This window comes from Camelus bactrianus, chromosome 15 (assembly GCF_048773025.1).
Source record: "Camelus bactrianus isolate YW-2024 breed Bactrian camel chromosome 15, ASM4877302v1, whole genome shotgun sequence".
NCBI lineage: Eukaryota > Metazoa > Chordata > Mammalia > Artiodactyla > Camelidae > Camelus > Camelus bactrianus.
Window position 1 is genome coordinate 28,101,599 of NC_133553.1, and position 13,599 is coordinate 28,115,197.

The following is a 13,599-nucleotide window of genomic DNA, read 5'->3' on the forward strand; positions in this document are numbered from 1 at the left end:
AGAAACTCTTGTTTTCAATCTGGGAAAGAGATGTGTAGGTGAGGTTTTGAGAAAGGCTGCATCCTGGGATTATATTAGCTCAAGTGATACAAGAGAAGCCCAAATACATTCTGAATGCATGAGAAATTATTGCAAAAAATATCATATTTGATGTACTTAAAAAAAAGATCCTCTGCCCTGGATCCACAGGGAAAAATGAAAATAACGTATAACTACGAAATGTGACCCCAAACTTATTTTACTCACCCTACCATGCAACTCCATGGCAAGAAGGTCTCCCTCACAAAAGGGTCCATAAACCAGGTTAAGACAGGGTTTCCTATTGATCAAAAGCATTTTTAGTTTTGCCTAAGCGTTTCCATTTGAAGCGGCGACATCTTTAGAGCCAAGAATCTACGTGGGATTACACAGACACATAGCTTTAGACGATCCAGTGCAAAGCTCAGACTGCTGGTTGTAATGACCACTCTCCCCAGATTTTTCAAAGTAGTTCCAATTTCAAAAATTATGTTCCATCACCATTTTATATGTTTAATTAAGCATATTTCTCATGATCATAGGTCTTTATTGAAAATCAAACATAGACAGGCATACTTCAGAAATAGCGTAGGTTCGATTCCAAATCACCACAATAAAGCAAATACTGCAATGAAGCAAGTCACACAAATTCTTTTGTTTCCTACTGTATATCAAAGATAGGTTTACACTGTACTGTGATCTATCAAGTGTGCAATAGCACCGTATCCAGGAAAACAGCGCATGTACCTTAACCCCAAAATAGTTTATTGCTAAAAAATGCTAATGAGTGAGTTCAACAAGTCATAGTAGTAATACCAAAGATCGCTGATCGCAGATCACCGTAACCAATATAATAATAATAAAAACATATGAAATACCCTGAGAATTACGAAAATGTGACACAGAGACACGAATAAGCAAATGCTATTGGTAAAATGGCACCAATGGACTTGCTTGACACAGGGTTGCCACACACTTTCACTTTGTAAAAAATGCAGTATCTGCAAAGCACAATAAAGTGAAGAGCAACAGAACGAGGTGCGCCTGCCTGACCTCTTAAAAAATATTCATACAGGAACCTGAGCGGGTGCCATTTAGAAGGTCTATTAGAACACCCGAGTCTCACATTCAACGTGAAAACTACCCAGCAAGGAACAACCACACCACGTTGAACCCTGCAAGTCTCCTAATCATATACATGAAGCAGGGGTCTGAGTGTCTGTCACATACTAGGTACCCACAAATGGCAACTTTAAGTATTGTTATTTTCATTCTGTGGGACCCTCTTTTTTTTCAGGAAATAGATAATGATACACATTGTGAAATATTAAGAACATAGAGCATGTAAAATTTTAATGCGCACACAAGTCTTTTACAACCTTCTCACTCACTAAGTGGTCCCACATTAAAATAAAATAAATCTTCACCCAAAGAGAAAGCACTTAAAATGTGCAGCCTTTTCAGATTTTAGTCCCCCAAAGAATTCATTTTTCTTAATAATGTCAGATATAATAAAAAACCATCCGTTTCAAGGAAAAAATAATTAAAGCACTTAGCATGATGTTTTACTTCCAGTATTTAAAAATCAGCTATTTCTTATGATCAGTAATTGGGGATTCTATTAGAGTTTATGGTACTAAATACAGATTCACACAATAGATACTAATGACTGGACTCTCAGACACTTGTTACTTAAGTCATAAATCAGGATCTCTGCCAAGAACTTACGTTCTTAAAATTATGCAGAGAATGCAAAATGATCATAAAGTTGGGCACACACAAAGAACACAGATCCTACCAAATCATGTCTTCCACGCGTCTCATTTCTTTCAAAGCCAGAACCATGCTTATATAGAAACAGCTTAGTTGATTAGTTGTTCTTATCCATTCATTTCAATATATTCATTTATTTAAATATGTATTGGGTGCATCCTATATACTAGGCACTTTCCTTTGCACCAATGATTTTTTAAATTAAGTAAAAAGGAAAAAGGGTCCCAGTCCTTGTCCTTAAAGAGCTGACAAACTAATTAGAAACAATATAAAATAAAATGAGTATTGTTTGATGTGCTAAGGCAGTTTTACTGAAAGGGTCACATAGTGAACACTGGGAAAGTATGTGCTGAAGGTGATCTGCAAAGGTTTCAGAGAGGATGTTAAAATGAACCAATGGGATAAGAGGGAAAAACAAATCAATACAGAAAAGAAAGGCCGTATGAAGGCACTTTCCAGGTCTCTGCTGGTGGGAGGATATTTTAGGTCTGTGCTTCTCAATATGTTTTCTTTCAAGAACCAAAATCAGAAGCCCTTCAAGCACTTGGATTTCTGGGCTTCCCCTGGAACTGTTGGGTCAGAACCCTTAAGAATGTGGGCAAAACTCATGCTTAACTTGTACGCACGTAGGACTCCTCGTTTGCAGTATCAGATGCACAGAAGGTGCTGTGACCTATCGCTGAGAGCTAACAGTAGTCTCTCATGAAGGTATTACCATCTTCTCCTTATAAACTACCACTTACAATGTCTTTTGTTCTCAATACAATCATTTCTAATTGTTTAAATGACCTTGAATTTCCATTTTTAAATAATAAAAATACAACAAAACAAATTCCTTTATCAAACATTTTTTATGATGACAGACATTTCTTAGGCTTTCTCGAATAAATTAGATTCCTAAAATCTAGGTCATTTTCAGAAGTGTGTTAATTTTTCCATTCATTGCCACAGGGTGCAGAGAGATTCGAAGTGTTAGTCCTGGTTGGGGGCAGTTAGGTTTCTAGTGAGCAGAAGTACCTGTGAGGTCATTGAACAGCATGCATGGTTATTGAAATTAGTCCACACCACTATCTCTATTACGATAATAGTAATAATAATAACCCCCAACCATTATTTGCATATCATATATAAGATAAAATCTAGAATAACTTTTAAAGTAGACACACCTGGCTATAATTTGCAATACCTGGCAGTAAATTTCAGCTGTTATCTATTACTCAATAATTTAAATCTGATTTTATCTCCCTGATCTAAATAACAAATTTCCCCTGAGTCCCTTCTTTAGAAGTCTTCTAATCTTCCTTCACTTCAGTGATAAGCATGGACAGAGAAAATATTGTCCCATTACAGAAAAAATAGAAACAAAATAACAAAAAATGCCATATGTGGGCCAGATGCAGCCTTTAAATGGCTGCTTAACTTTTCAACAAGGATTTGCCTTCTTAGCATCCCTAAAAATCACCAGGTTCTTTAGCTTCTTGAAGTACATCTATGTTTTAGTTAAAAACAGCTTCATCATGGCTGTTATTTCTTCTTCCTATCTAATATTAATATATGCACACTCATACGGAGTGTATCAAAATTTGGGATAATTTTGTTCAATCTTCTTACCCTGATCTCCAACATAATCTGTAAAGTTAATAAGAAGAGTGAAAGGCACTGCTAAATTTTACTGATTACTTGGAAGTTTAAAACCTGCTTAAAGCTTTGTCATCAGAAATTTCTTGAGATATGCCATTTTTCTCTATCTGAAAGTTACAATAACATTTATTAAAACAGAACCGTGTTTAACTTTGCTAATACTGAATTTTTAGCATACTATCAATTCCTAAAAAACAAATAATAATAATGACTAGCATATTTGCAATATAAACAGAAGTGTATTTAGGGCAAGAAAGGTGTCTTTCAAATATATGCTCAGTTCTCTACATAATTTCAGATAGCTTCTTCCCAAAAGGACACAATCAAAAACCAAACACAGATCTTCCTCAATTTACAATGGGGTTACATCCCAACAAGCTCGTAGAAGCTGAAAATACCATTAGTCGAAAATGCATTTATTACACCAAACCTACCGAACATCACAGTTTAGCCTCACTTACCTTAAACCTGCTCAAAACACTTACATTAGCCTACAGTTGGGCAAAATCATCTTACACAAAACCTGTTTTATAATGAAATGTTGAATATCTCATGTAATTTATTTAATGTTGTACTGAAAGTGAAAAACAGCATGGTTGTCTGGGTGCGAAATGGTTATACGTGTGTCAGTTGTTTACCCTTGTGATCACGTGGCTGACTGGGAACTGTGGTTTGCTGCTGCCAGGCATCACAAAAGACCATTGTATTGCATAACACTAGTCCTGAAAAGACCCAAATAAAAAATTCAAGGACACTTTCAACTGAATGCATATTGCTTTTGCACCACTATATTGTCAAAAAAACCGTTAAGTAGAACCATCATACGTTGGAGACCATTTGTAAACAGCACAAATGATAGTTATTTTCATGCAAGCCGAAAGTAGTGACAATATTTTATGTTATTTAACAAAAAATGAAGGTTGGCCAAATAATGTTTCTTTGATTAACTCCAAAGATGACTATTATGTACCAAAAATCCTTGTCAGCTATCCATGATATAAATATGAAAAATGTAGTCCTTAAGCAGCTCAAAATCTAGTGGTCGGTTTAAAGAACCAGACTAAATAACTCAGGTCATGAACTTGGAACTTCCTAGTACAGTGAACATCAGCTTTGCTTGTACTGTTTGTTTCTTATGAAGGGGAGGTAATTAGGTGTCTTCATTGATTTCCACTTGGGGGAGGTACTGGGGATTGAACCCAGGACTTCTTGGGTGTTGAGCATGTGCTCTACCACTTGAGCTATACCCTTCCCCCGAAATTCAGCTTTGGAAACTGTTTTTCCCTCAGCTGTTGTATGTGCCTAAATTGCCCTACCCATGAGTATTTTACTTGCTTTACATCAATAACATCATATTGCTAACAATGTTCTTATTTTCTTTTCTTTGTGATATATGCCTGTGATTTCTGTATGTCATGTCTCAAAATTTGTGTTCACTCATAAAGATGTGACAGGTATCATGGAGCCTTGGCTCATTCAGCCTTTTATTAAAGTGAGAAGCCCTGTGATGAATAAAATGCTAATCCAAGTTTGGTGATTCATGAAACAATTTTCACTACTTTCCAGTGCTATTTAAATTAGCTTATAACCATGTACATTCCCACACTTAGTCCAGATGTAGACCCAAAATAACCTCAAGAGCTCATAAACACTTTCATTTTCTCTTATCAGATCATCATGTTTTAGAATTCTGAAGTTCATGTTCTTATTCAAGGAATTGGAGTCAATTAAAAAAAAACTGTACAAATGTAAAAAGCTTATAAGAGCCAGATGCATTCAGATTAATCAAACTTTGAAATTGACTAGTAAAATTTTCTGAGGGAAAAATTTGAAGGGATAAGGAAAGTTGAGAAAGACATGCCTTTGTCTCTGTAGTTACAAGTTGGCCCCTTGAATGGAGAATACCAGTCCCTTGCTCTTGTAAACACTGGGAGCACCTTCGTACCAGCTTACTTCCAGAGAGCCAAACAAGATTTGGCAGGTTCACAACAGCTATGAAATTATTATCCAATAAAATTTTCATTATTTCTTTACTTTTCTTGCTTATTTTCTTCTTTTGTTACCATTTAAACATTTTTGTTAGTATTTTAATTATGTAGGTTAGTTCATCCAAACTTTCACCTTCCTGGCAAATTAGTCCAACCTCCTATAAAATAGAAGGGAGCATGATCCGTAGACTGAATAATTAGTGCCAGTGAAAAGAAGTCACAATTTTGTGAAGAAATTCGTGCCAATGTGAGACTGATAAGTACTATATATACATCTTCTTTTTACTTCAGTCCCAGAAAATCATCGCCATTAATTCATTCAACAGTTTTTTTATGGTGTATCTACAACATCCTAGGCAAACATATGAATAATTCCAGACTTTTTGGAAAGTGCTATCATTAACATGAGAAAGTAAGGTGACAGAAACATCACGTCGGGGTGAACTGTTTGAGAAAAGGTAGTTGTGGGTTTAGATGAAACAAAGGATGAGAAGGAGCCAGGCATGGAAGAATCTGTAAAGGCACCCCAATCCAGGCAAAGCACCTAGAAAATGCAGTCTCTGAAGTCAGAGGACAGGCCATGGCCAGGAGAGGGAGAGACAGTCCTGAGATAAGAAGGGAGAGAGATCAGGGCAAGATCAGCAGGGCCAAGTAGGCAAAGAAAAGGAGTTTGGGTTTTCTCCTTACATGAGTGGGAAGCCCCTAATAGTTTTTAAACTGGAGCATCATATGATTTTATCTATGTTGGGAAAAATATCACTCAAGTTGTTAAAAAGAAAATGGATCGTAGTGGAGTAAACGTGAAAGGCCAATTAGGGAGCTCTAGGAATCATCTTGATGAGGTATGATTGTTTCTGAAAATACGATTGTAGGAGTAATTCTCAAGAGGAAAGGGTGGGTTCAAGGCATATTTTGTAAAGACACGAATGAGTTGTGAATAAATTTGATTTTGTGGGTGAAGTAAAGAGATGAATCAAGACTGCATTTCAGGTTTCTGATTTGACCAAGTTATTCAGTAATAATCAAATCATCGAGGAATAATGGCACCCTGAAAAGAAACGAAGAAGAAAAAGGGAGAAAGTATATTCTGGAAAATTTTCAAAATAAATAGTTTTGCTCACGTTAACTCTGAAGCATCCAAATGTAGCTAAATAGTAGACAAGTTTGAAATCTTTAGTGGAGAAATCTCAGCTGGAGACATGAATTTTGCAGTTACCCCTCATGCAGATACTGGTCAAAACTGGTAATGAACGGACTGCCTTAGGAGTAAAAGTGGAAATAAGGAACAGCTCCAATTTGTTCCTGATTTAGTCAAAGAGTCAAAAAGGAGAATGCGAAAAGATTGGGTGAGACAAGGACAGAAAAGCATCCATTGACAAGAACACTTTCAGTGGTGTGATAAGGATGAAACAGCACTGGAAGCCAGATTGACAGGGGAGGAAGCGGAAACCTGTGTGGGCAAAACCGTCTTGTTTATTTAAAGTGTTGTTCTAGAGGGGAGCAGAGAAATGGGAATGTAGCCAGAGGGACAAGAGGAGACAACAGACTTCTATTTTTTTAATTAATGAGATGACTAAAGCATGTTTCTTTGCTTATAGAAATTAACAACAACAACAACAATAGAGCAGAGAGTGATAGGACAGAAGAGAAGAAATAAATGAAGGAACAACATCCTTGACAAAGCAAGGAGGACTGAGATCCAGGGTCCAAGAGGAGAGACTGGCCCACCAGAGGGGTCTTTTTCATAGGACTTGAAGTATTTCTTTTCTAAATTAGGTTTGAAAAGTCAGTCATCCAATATATTTGAAGGTTATCATTTCATGTTGAGGAAAATGTCCTTCAGTGTGGAAATGTAAAAGGCATTCTTTTTTTTTTTTCCTCCTCCAAGTACCCCTAAGGGAGAAGTTTGTTCTGGCTCACAAAGACCTACATTCGAGAGTTGCCTACATTCAAGGCAAGTAAGAAACATGCTTGGAAAAATAATAAAGAATCCTAGGGGATTGTGCAGAGAAAAATCACCAGATTCTGCAATGAGACAAATGAAAGTTAGTTAGGTTCTTATTTAACAACTGCATGGTAAATCCAACTTGGTGACATGCAGTAGTGCAAACAAAAGCTTAGACAAGAGCATGACATCACTGTCCTTTCAAATAATATAAATGGCAATTAAAAGGAAACCTAAACCTGAGTGGGCTCTAATTAAAAAATGAAATCTACTAGAATCGTGATATTCCAGGGACAACACTGAAGCATGTCTTGGCTCACGGTTCAAACAAAGTGATCATGTCCTGCTCTTCTCTCCCTAGAGAAATCTGTTTTGTTTTTTTAGTGTTGTCTCAATTCTCAAGCATTGTACAAAACTCTTTTTAATGCTCATCAGAAACACTATAAAGAAAAAAGACAAGCAACAAGCTGGGAGAAGGCATATAACCAACTAATAATTTCTAAAATGTACCACTACAAAACTCCAGAAGAAAAAAAAAATTCTAAAAGTCATGACTGGGCAGTAGTAACTAGAATAAGAAAAATGGTTCAAAAATATTGAAGTTGTTTCATAGCATTAAAAATAAGGAAATCCAAAATGAAATTACATTAAAGCCTTTGTACTAGAATGACTAAAATTAAAATTTGATGGCGAGGACCTGGAGCAATGGAACAATGGAACTTCCCCACTTGCTGGGGGGGGGGGTGGTGGTGGTGTAAATCGTCACATTTACTTTGGAAAAGAGTTTGACATCACTTAGTAAAGCTGAAGATGCACATATCTACACATGGTCTTTTTATACCCAGATATGCATTCTAGAGAGAGTGACACCAGGACTCATGTACAAAATGTTCAAAATAGTAATAATGATGGAAAAGTTTATCAACAGTAGATTAGATAGATAGATAAACTGTAGTATATATTCCATTTATTCAATACACCATTATAAAGCAGTAAAAATAAATGAACTATAGCAGGCCAGTCACAAAATGTATCTCAAGAATGAAATGTTGGAAAAAGTAGCTGGTCAAAGGGAACACATAATATATAAATCTATGTATGTAAAGTTTAAAGTGGGCAAAATTTCACCAAATATTTTAGGGATATATACATATATATTAGAACCCCACAGATATATAAGTAACAGCACAGCATTTAAGGAGGTGGTCATCCCTGTGAAAAGGTGGGTAAAGAGGATGAGATAATATGGGAGGACTTCTACTTCATTGGAAAACTTTTATTTATTAAGCTTAGTGTTGGAGACGTGCATACTCAATTTTATTATTTTACTCTACTATGCATATTATATACTTTTCAGTATGGATGATATATTTCTCAATAAAAAGTTAACCAGATGAAGTTAACCAAACCATTATACACCTAAGATTCTAATTATATTTGTAACGCCAGTGATGTGCTGTGAATCTGGTGTGCTTATGCATAACTTTTGCAAAATTCTTGGCAATACATACCCAGAGCTATAAAAATGCTCTTTCCTTTTGACCTCATGATAATATTACTTGCATTTTGTTATAAAGAAAAAAAAAATACGGAAATTAAGTTCTTGCCTCTCTCTCCAAATGCATTTTCCACTGCTCTAACTTAGATGTTCTAGACTGTCACACTGAACAACCTGCTCTTTTCATTTTATCTGTATTTTCCTATAAGCTTTGAACCTCCACAAAAATCATACTTAATTTCTTCAGAATGGATTCCCTACCCACTTTGTCTTCCTACTAAATTCTTCAGGACTCAATGAAGATGCCTTTTTTTTTTTAATGTCCGCTGTCTTCCATCCATATATCATGGTTAAGTTTCCCTCCATTGTGGTTCCATATTTGTATATCCATCTATTATGGCATGGTTCATGTGATTTCCTATGAGACTGTCAGCTCTAGGAAGACAGGTAGTAGTTTATTCACATCTGAATCTTTTCCCAACAGCCTATGTACTATAAAGAACTGCTTAATGAATATTTGTTAATTGAAAGGGAACAGAGATGACATATTCACAACAGCATTGGTTATCATAACAAAACTCACAACAACCCAAGCATCTACTGATGGGGGAAAGATCTGTTAATCAGAGCATATCCATTTGCTGAAGGATCATGCACTCATTAAAAGGCTATTGTAAACTCAAACATATTAAGATACTGGAAAAACTAAAATGATATGATGGTAACTAAACTAACTCATGAGAAAGAAGGAAATTTTATTGAATATCTGTATGAGAACTATGTAAAATATATATACGTAAACAGGAACTGGAAGGCAAAATAAAATAGCCTAAATATGAAATATTTATATATATTTATACTCATTTAAATATGAAAATGATTGTGGATTCTTTGTTGAAATTTCTTCTTCATGATAATTTTTTTTTAGAAATTGCATTTTAAAATGTCATACTTTTAGATACAATTGACTGAGGTTTTGATTCACATAATATGATGGCCTTATTCAGGGCAATATTTATTCCCTTCTTAGCACACTGCTCAATATATACACTGGAAGCCAAAAAAGTGGCTTTAGATGGACAGTATGAAGCAATTTCTAACTCCAATCAATCAAGTGATAATGACTTTTTTAACAACAAGCATTCAGTAATGAATTTCTAAGAATAATCCTAGGTTACCAACTAGTAAAGTACGGGAAAATTAAAAAAAAAAAACAACCTGTCAAAATGCATAATTATAAACCATAAGGATTTCATAGAATTGTATGATGTTTGATGAATCACCCAACATGAGTATCTGTGATTGCACTAATTACTGTCCCTTCCTGCAGTAACAGGCAGCATGTAAGACTGCTTTCCACGCGGAAGCATAAATGTAAACCCAAGTGAGTTGGGGGGAGTTGCTCCAGGCTCTCCTAGTTTTAAGAACTCCTCAGGAGGTTTAAATATATAGCCCAGGTTGAAAACTACTTGCTTAGGACATGAAAATAAGTTTTAAGATTACCTAAAGCTTAGTGAAAGAACTCACATTTTATTTTAAATGTATCATCACATGTGGTATCTTCCGCTTAACAATGGGCAATCAAAGGCTCTGAAAATCAGGTCATTTAAGTACCTGGTTGTGGTGCTTAAATTTAACAGGTCTGAAACCAGTTTCTCTCTCATCTTTGTCCTCCAGCACTAAGCCAGTGTCTCTTAACCCACTGTACTTCTCTTCAGCACACATTTTTTTTTTCCAGGTTTATTAAGGTGTAACTGACAAATAAAACTGTAAAATATTTGAAGTGTTTAACACAACGATTTGCTACACGTATACATTGTGAAAGGATTCTCTGCTGGCACACTTTCAATACTAATTCAGACTCCCTAACTCCAATCTCTGAAGTTGAATCCATCCTGAATCCCATTACCAAGTGAGTCTGCCTTGGGCATAACCCTGCTCACGAATCTTCAGTAGGCCCCCAATGATTACTAACAAAGCTCCAGATCCTTTGACTGCCACTTAAGACCCCTGACTGTCCAACCCTAGACAATCTCCCCCACCTTACTCTTTTATTTTCCTTCATGGCCCCTACATTGCAGTCAAGCCACCTGATAGTTTGTGTGTCTGTCCCCATCCTTTCCCACCTATGTGCTTTTTAACAAAACTTCTTCACAGACTGCATCTAACTTACACAAATTCAAACCCCATCCACAAACCCCATCCATCCTCCAATTCCAGCCTAATTTTATCTATTTTCCAGGCTCTTCCTGGTGTCTCTCCCATTTAAAAGTCTACATAACCAATCCAACTAATGTAATAATTTGTACCTTCATACCCTGTAACCTTTTACCTTCAGAGTCATTATCATCTTATTACCTATAGAATATATAAGTACTTAAAAAAGATGGCATTTCTGTCTGATTACTGGCTTATTGCCTTCAGCATCTGGCAACTGTTTATTTCCTGGAAACTTTCATTAATTAGTATATGCATTAGAAAGACTTTTTATGTTTCCAGGAAACTCAAAATATGAAACCAGATAAAATACTTTATGCCCTTGCCCCCCTCCTCCACAATAACAACAAAAATTCCCCTATGTCTTCTGTCTGGCTCTATATGTTATTGAAATATTCAAGACTGCATCAAGTTCTCTACAAACCTGCATCAGATTCTAGAGAAATAAAAATAAATAAGACCTGTCACCTTGGGAAGCTATAACAGAAATACCAGAGTGCATATTTTAGGGATGGAGATAAGCAAGTAAACACACATTTCATAATATTTATAAATTTTTATTATATCTAATACTAGATATGCACGAATTTCCAAATTTCCACAGGAGTACAGAAGAAGTGACCTTAATTTAACTGTGATCTTTAGTAATGCTTAGCTGTGCTCTACTGGGTCCTGAATAAGTAGTGTTGGGATTTCTTCTCCACCATCTGTTTAGTCTCACCCTGAGCTGACCTACCCACCCTGGTCGTCACTTATGTTTCTTCCCGGAATCCATTTCCCCCACTTCTGTCTCTGCACTCACTTACCAAACATGATCTAGGTCACCAGAGAGAATCAGTTCAGTTCCGTGTAAGCTGGTCAGCCATAAATCGCTGATTTTGATTTGAAGAGGAAGGTGGATGTACATTTATTTTTTTCTGCATTCTTTAGAAGAGGGAGCACTTGTTACGCACTGTAATTCTGACCACAGAGTGATTTTCCATCATTAAATGTCTCTGCCCCAGGCTTGAGGAATGTTCAAAAGAGGAAACAGCATCCTATTCTTTGGACACCAAGACTCTTCAAAAACATCTATTTCTCTTTACTATTTTTTCACCAAATCCTCTGAAGGTCTCAAAAAACCCAAAAAGCCCTGCTCTAAGTTTTCTCCACTAGGAAAAGACCAATTTTAAACCACTTAATTACCAATCAATCTTAAGTAAGTCAAGCAAACACAACATCTGACCCAATTTGTTTAGAAACCCATTCATTCAGCCTTGTGGCTTCTCTGCCATGCAGGAGTCCTGTCAGGCTGGAATCAAGAAAAAGTCTTATCGAATTTTAATGTTGAACTAATGTTGCTTCTGCAGTCGCCTGCATTAGAGGGGTGACAGGGAGTCCAGGAAGGAAGTGAAAAATGGTCTTTCTCCCTCTCACATTTTTTTTCATTTGCAAAGAGTTCAAACGTTCAATCTGTCCTTTCTATGAACCTACTATTTATGGCAACCTTTTTTAACCTATATATAATGCATGAAGAAATCTAGGCAGAATAATATTGCATGTAGGCATTCATATGACTGATCGCGTTGAACCCTGAAAGCTTTTGGATGTCAAGATCACAATATTGTGAGGTCCCCAGCTAACTCCACCTGCTAAGGCAACTCTCAGCTACCCTCAGAAAAATTACGTATCAATTTATAGTATGGAACTTGAAGTGTGGATTCCGTCTCGATCTAGAGAACTTGTATGTCTTCCTCATTTCTCTGCATCATTTTTCATAATATAAAGCCTTCAACAGGGTTTCATTAATGCTTTCAATTGAATGACAGCGTCTATAAATTTGGGCAGTGATTTAAAGAGCATCTGTGGCATCTGAACCGCAGGAAATGCCATAAATGAAAACCGATTTTCTCACTTCCTCTTTCCCAGTTATTACAATAGCTAGTTCTTTTTCTTAACTCCAATCACATACGCTACTCAGACCAAAGAAAAGTAAGATGAGGAGTAAGCAAGACCAGTATAGAAATACTAATATACTTCTATATTAGTAATCTCCAGCTCTGCGTCAGTACTCAGGGCACGGGAACCTTCATTTCTCATGCCTTAGTCATAAAAATTACTGAGATCAATGGAAGTGACTCACAATAATCTGCTTAGACTATTTAACTTCACTATTACATTTCCAACGCGTCCTGCAGTGGATTTGGAACAGCTCGACCTTCACGCGTCTGTTTCACCACTTCCAGGGACTGTTACTTGTTTTCTGAGAGAGGATCCATTGCCTAAGTTCGGGTTCATCCAAAAATAGAGCTTTACACAGGTGCTTGGGTACAGGTAGTTTATTTGGGAGTAGGAGTGGCAGAGCAAGGAGAGCAAGAAAGGGAAGGAGAAAAATCCAAGAAAGTTACCACTGAAGACAACTGGGTCTCAATCCCACAGGGAAATGTCTGAATAACTCTAAAAAATATAAGCTAAAAAAGTCCCTCGAAAGACTTGTATACTCAGCCATTTATCCACCAAGCCCTATCCCACATAGTTTA

At 36.3% G+C, this 13,599-nt stretch overlaps 1 non-coding gene across 1 annotated transcript; it reads right to left on the minus strand.

Annotated features, from left to right (window-relative positions):
- Window positions 1-5,671: 5,671 nt before the first annotated feature.
- On the minus strand, window positions 5,672-5,741 carry LOC123614977 (small nucleolar RNA SNORD2). Its single transcript, XR_006722492.1, has one exon. It is a non-coding gene; the product is annotated as a small nucleolar RNA SNORD2 (small nucleolar RNA).
- Between the last annotated feature and the right edge of the window lie 7,858 nt (window positions 5,742-13,599).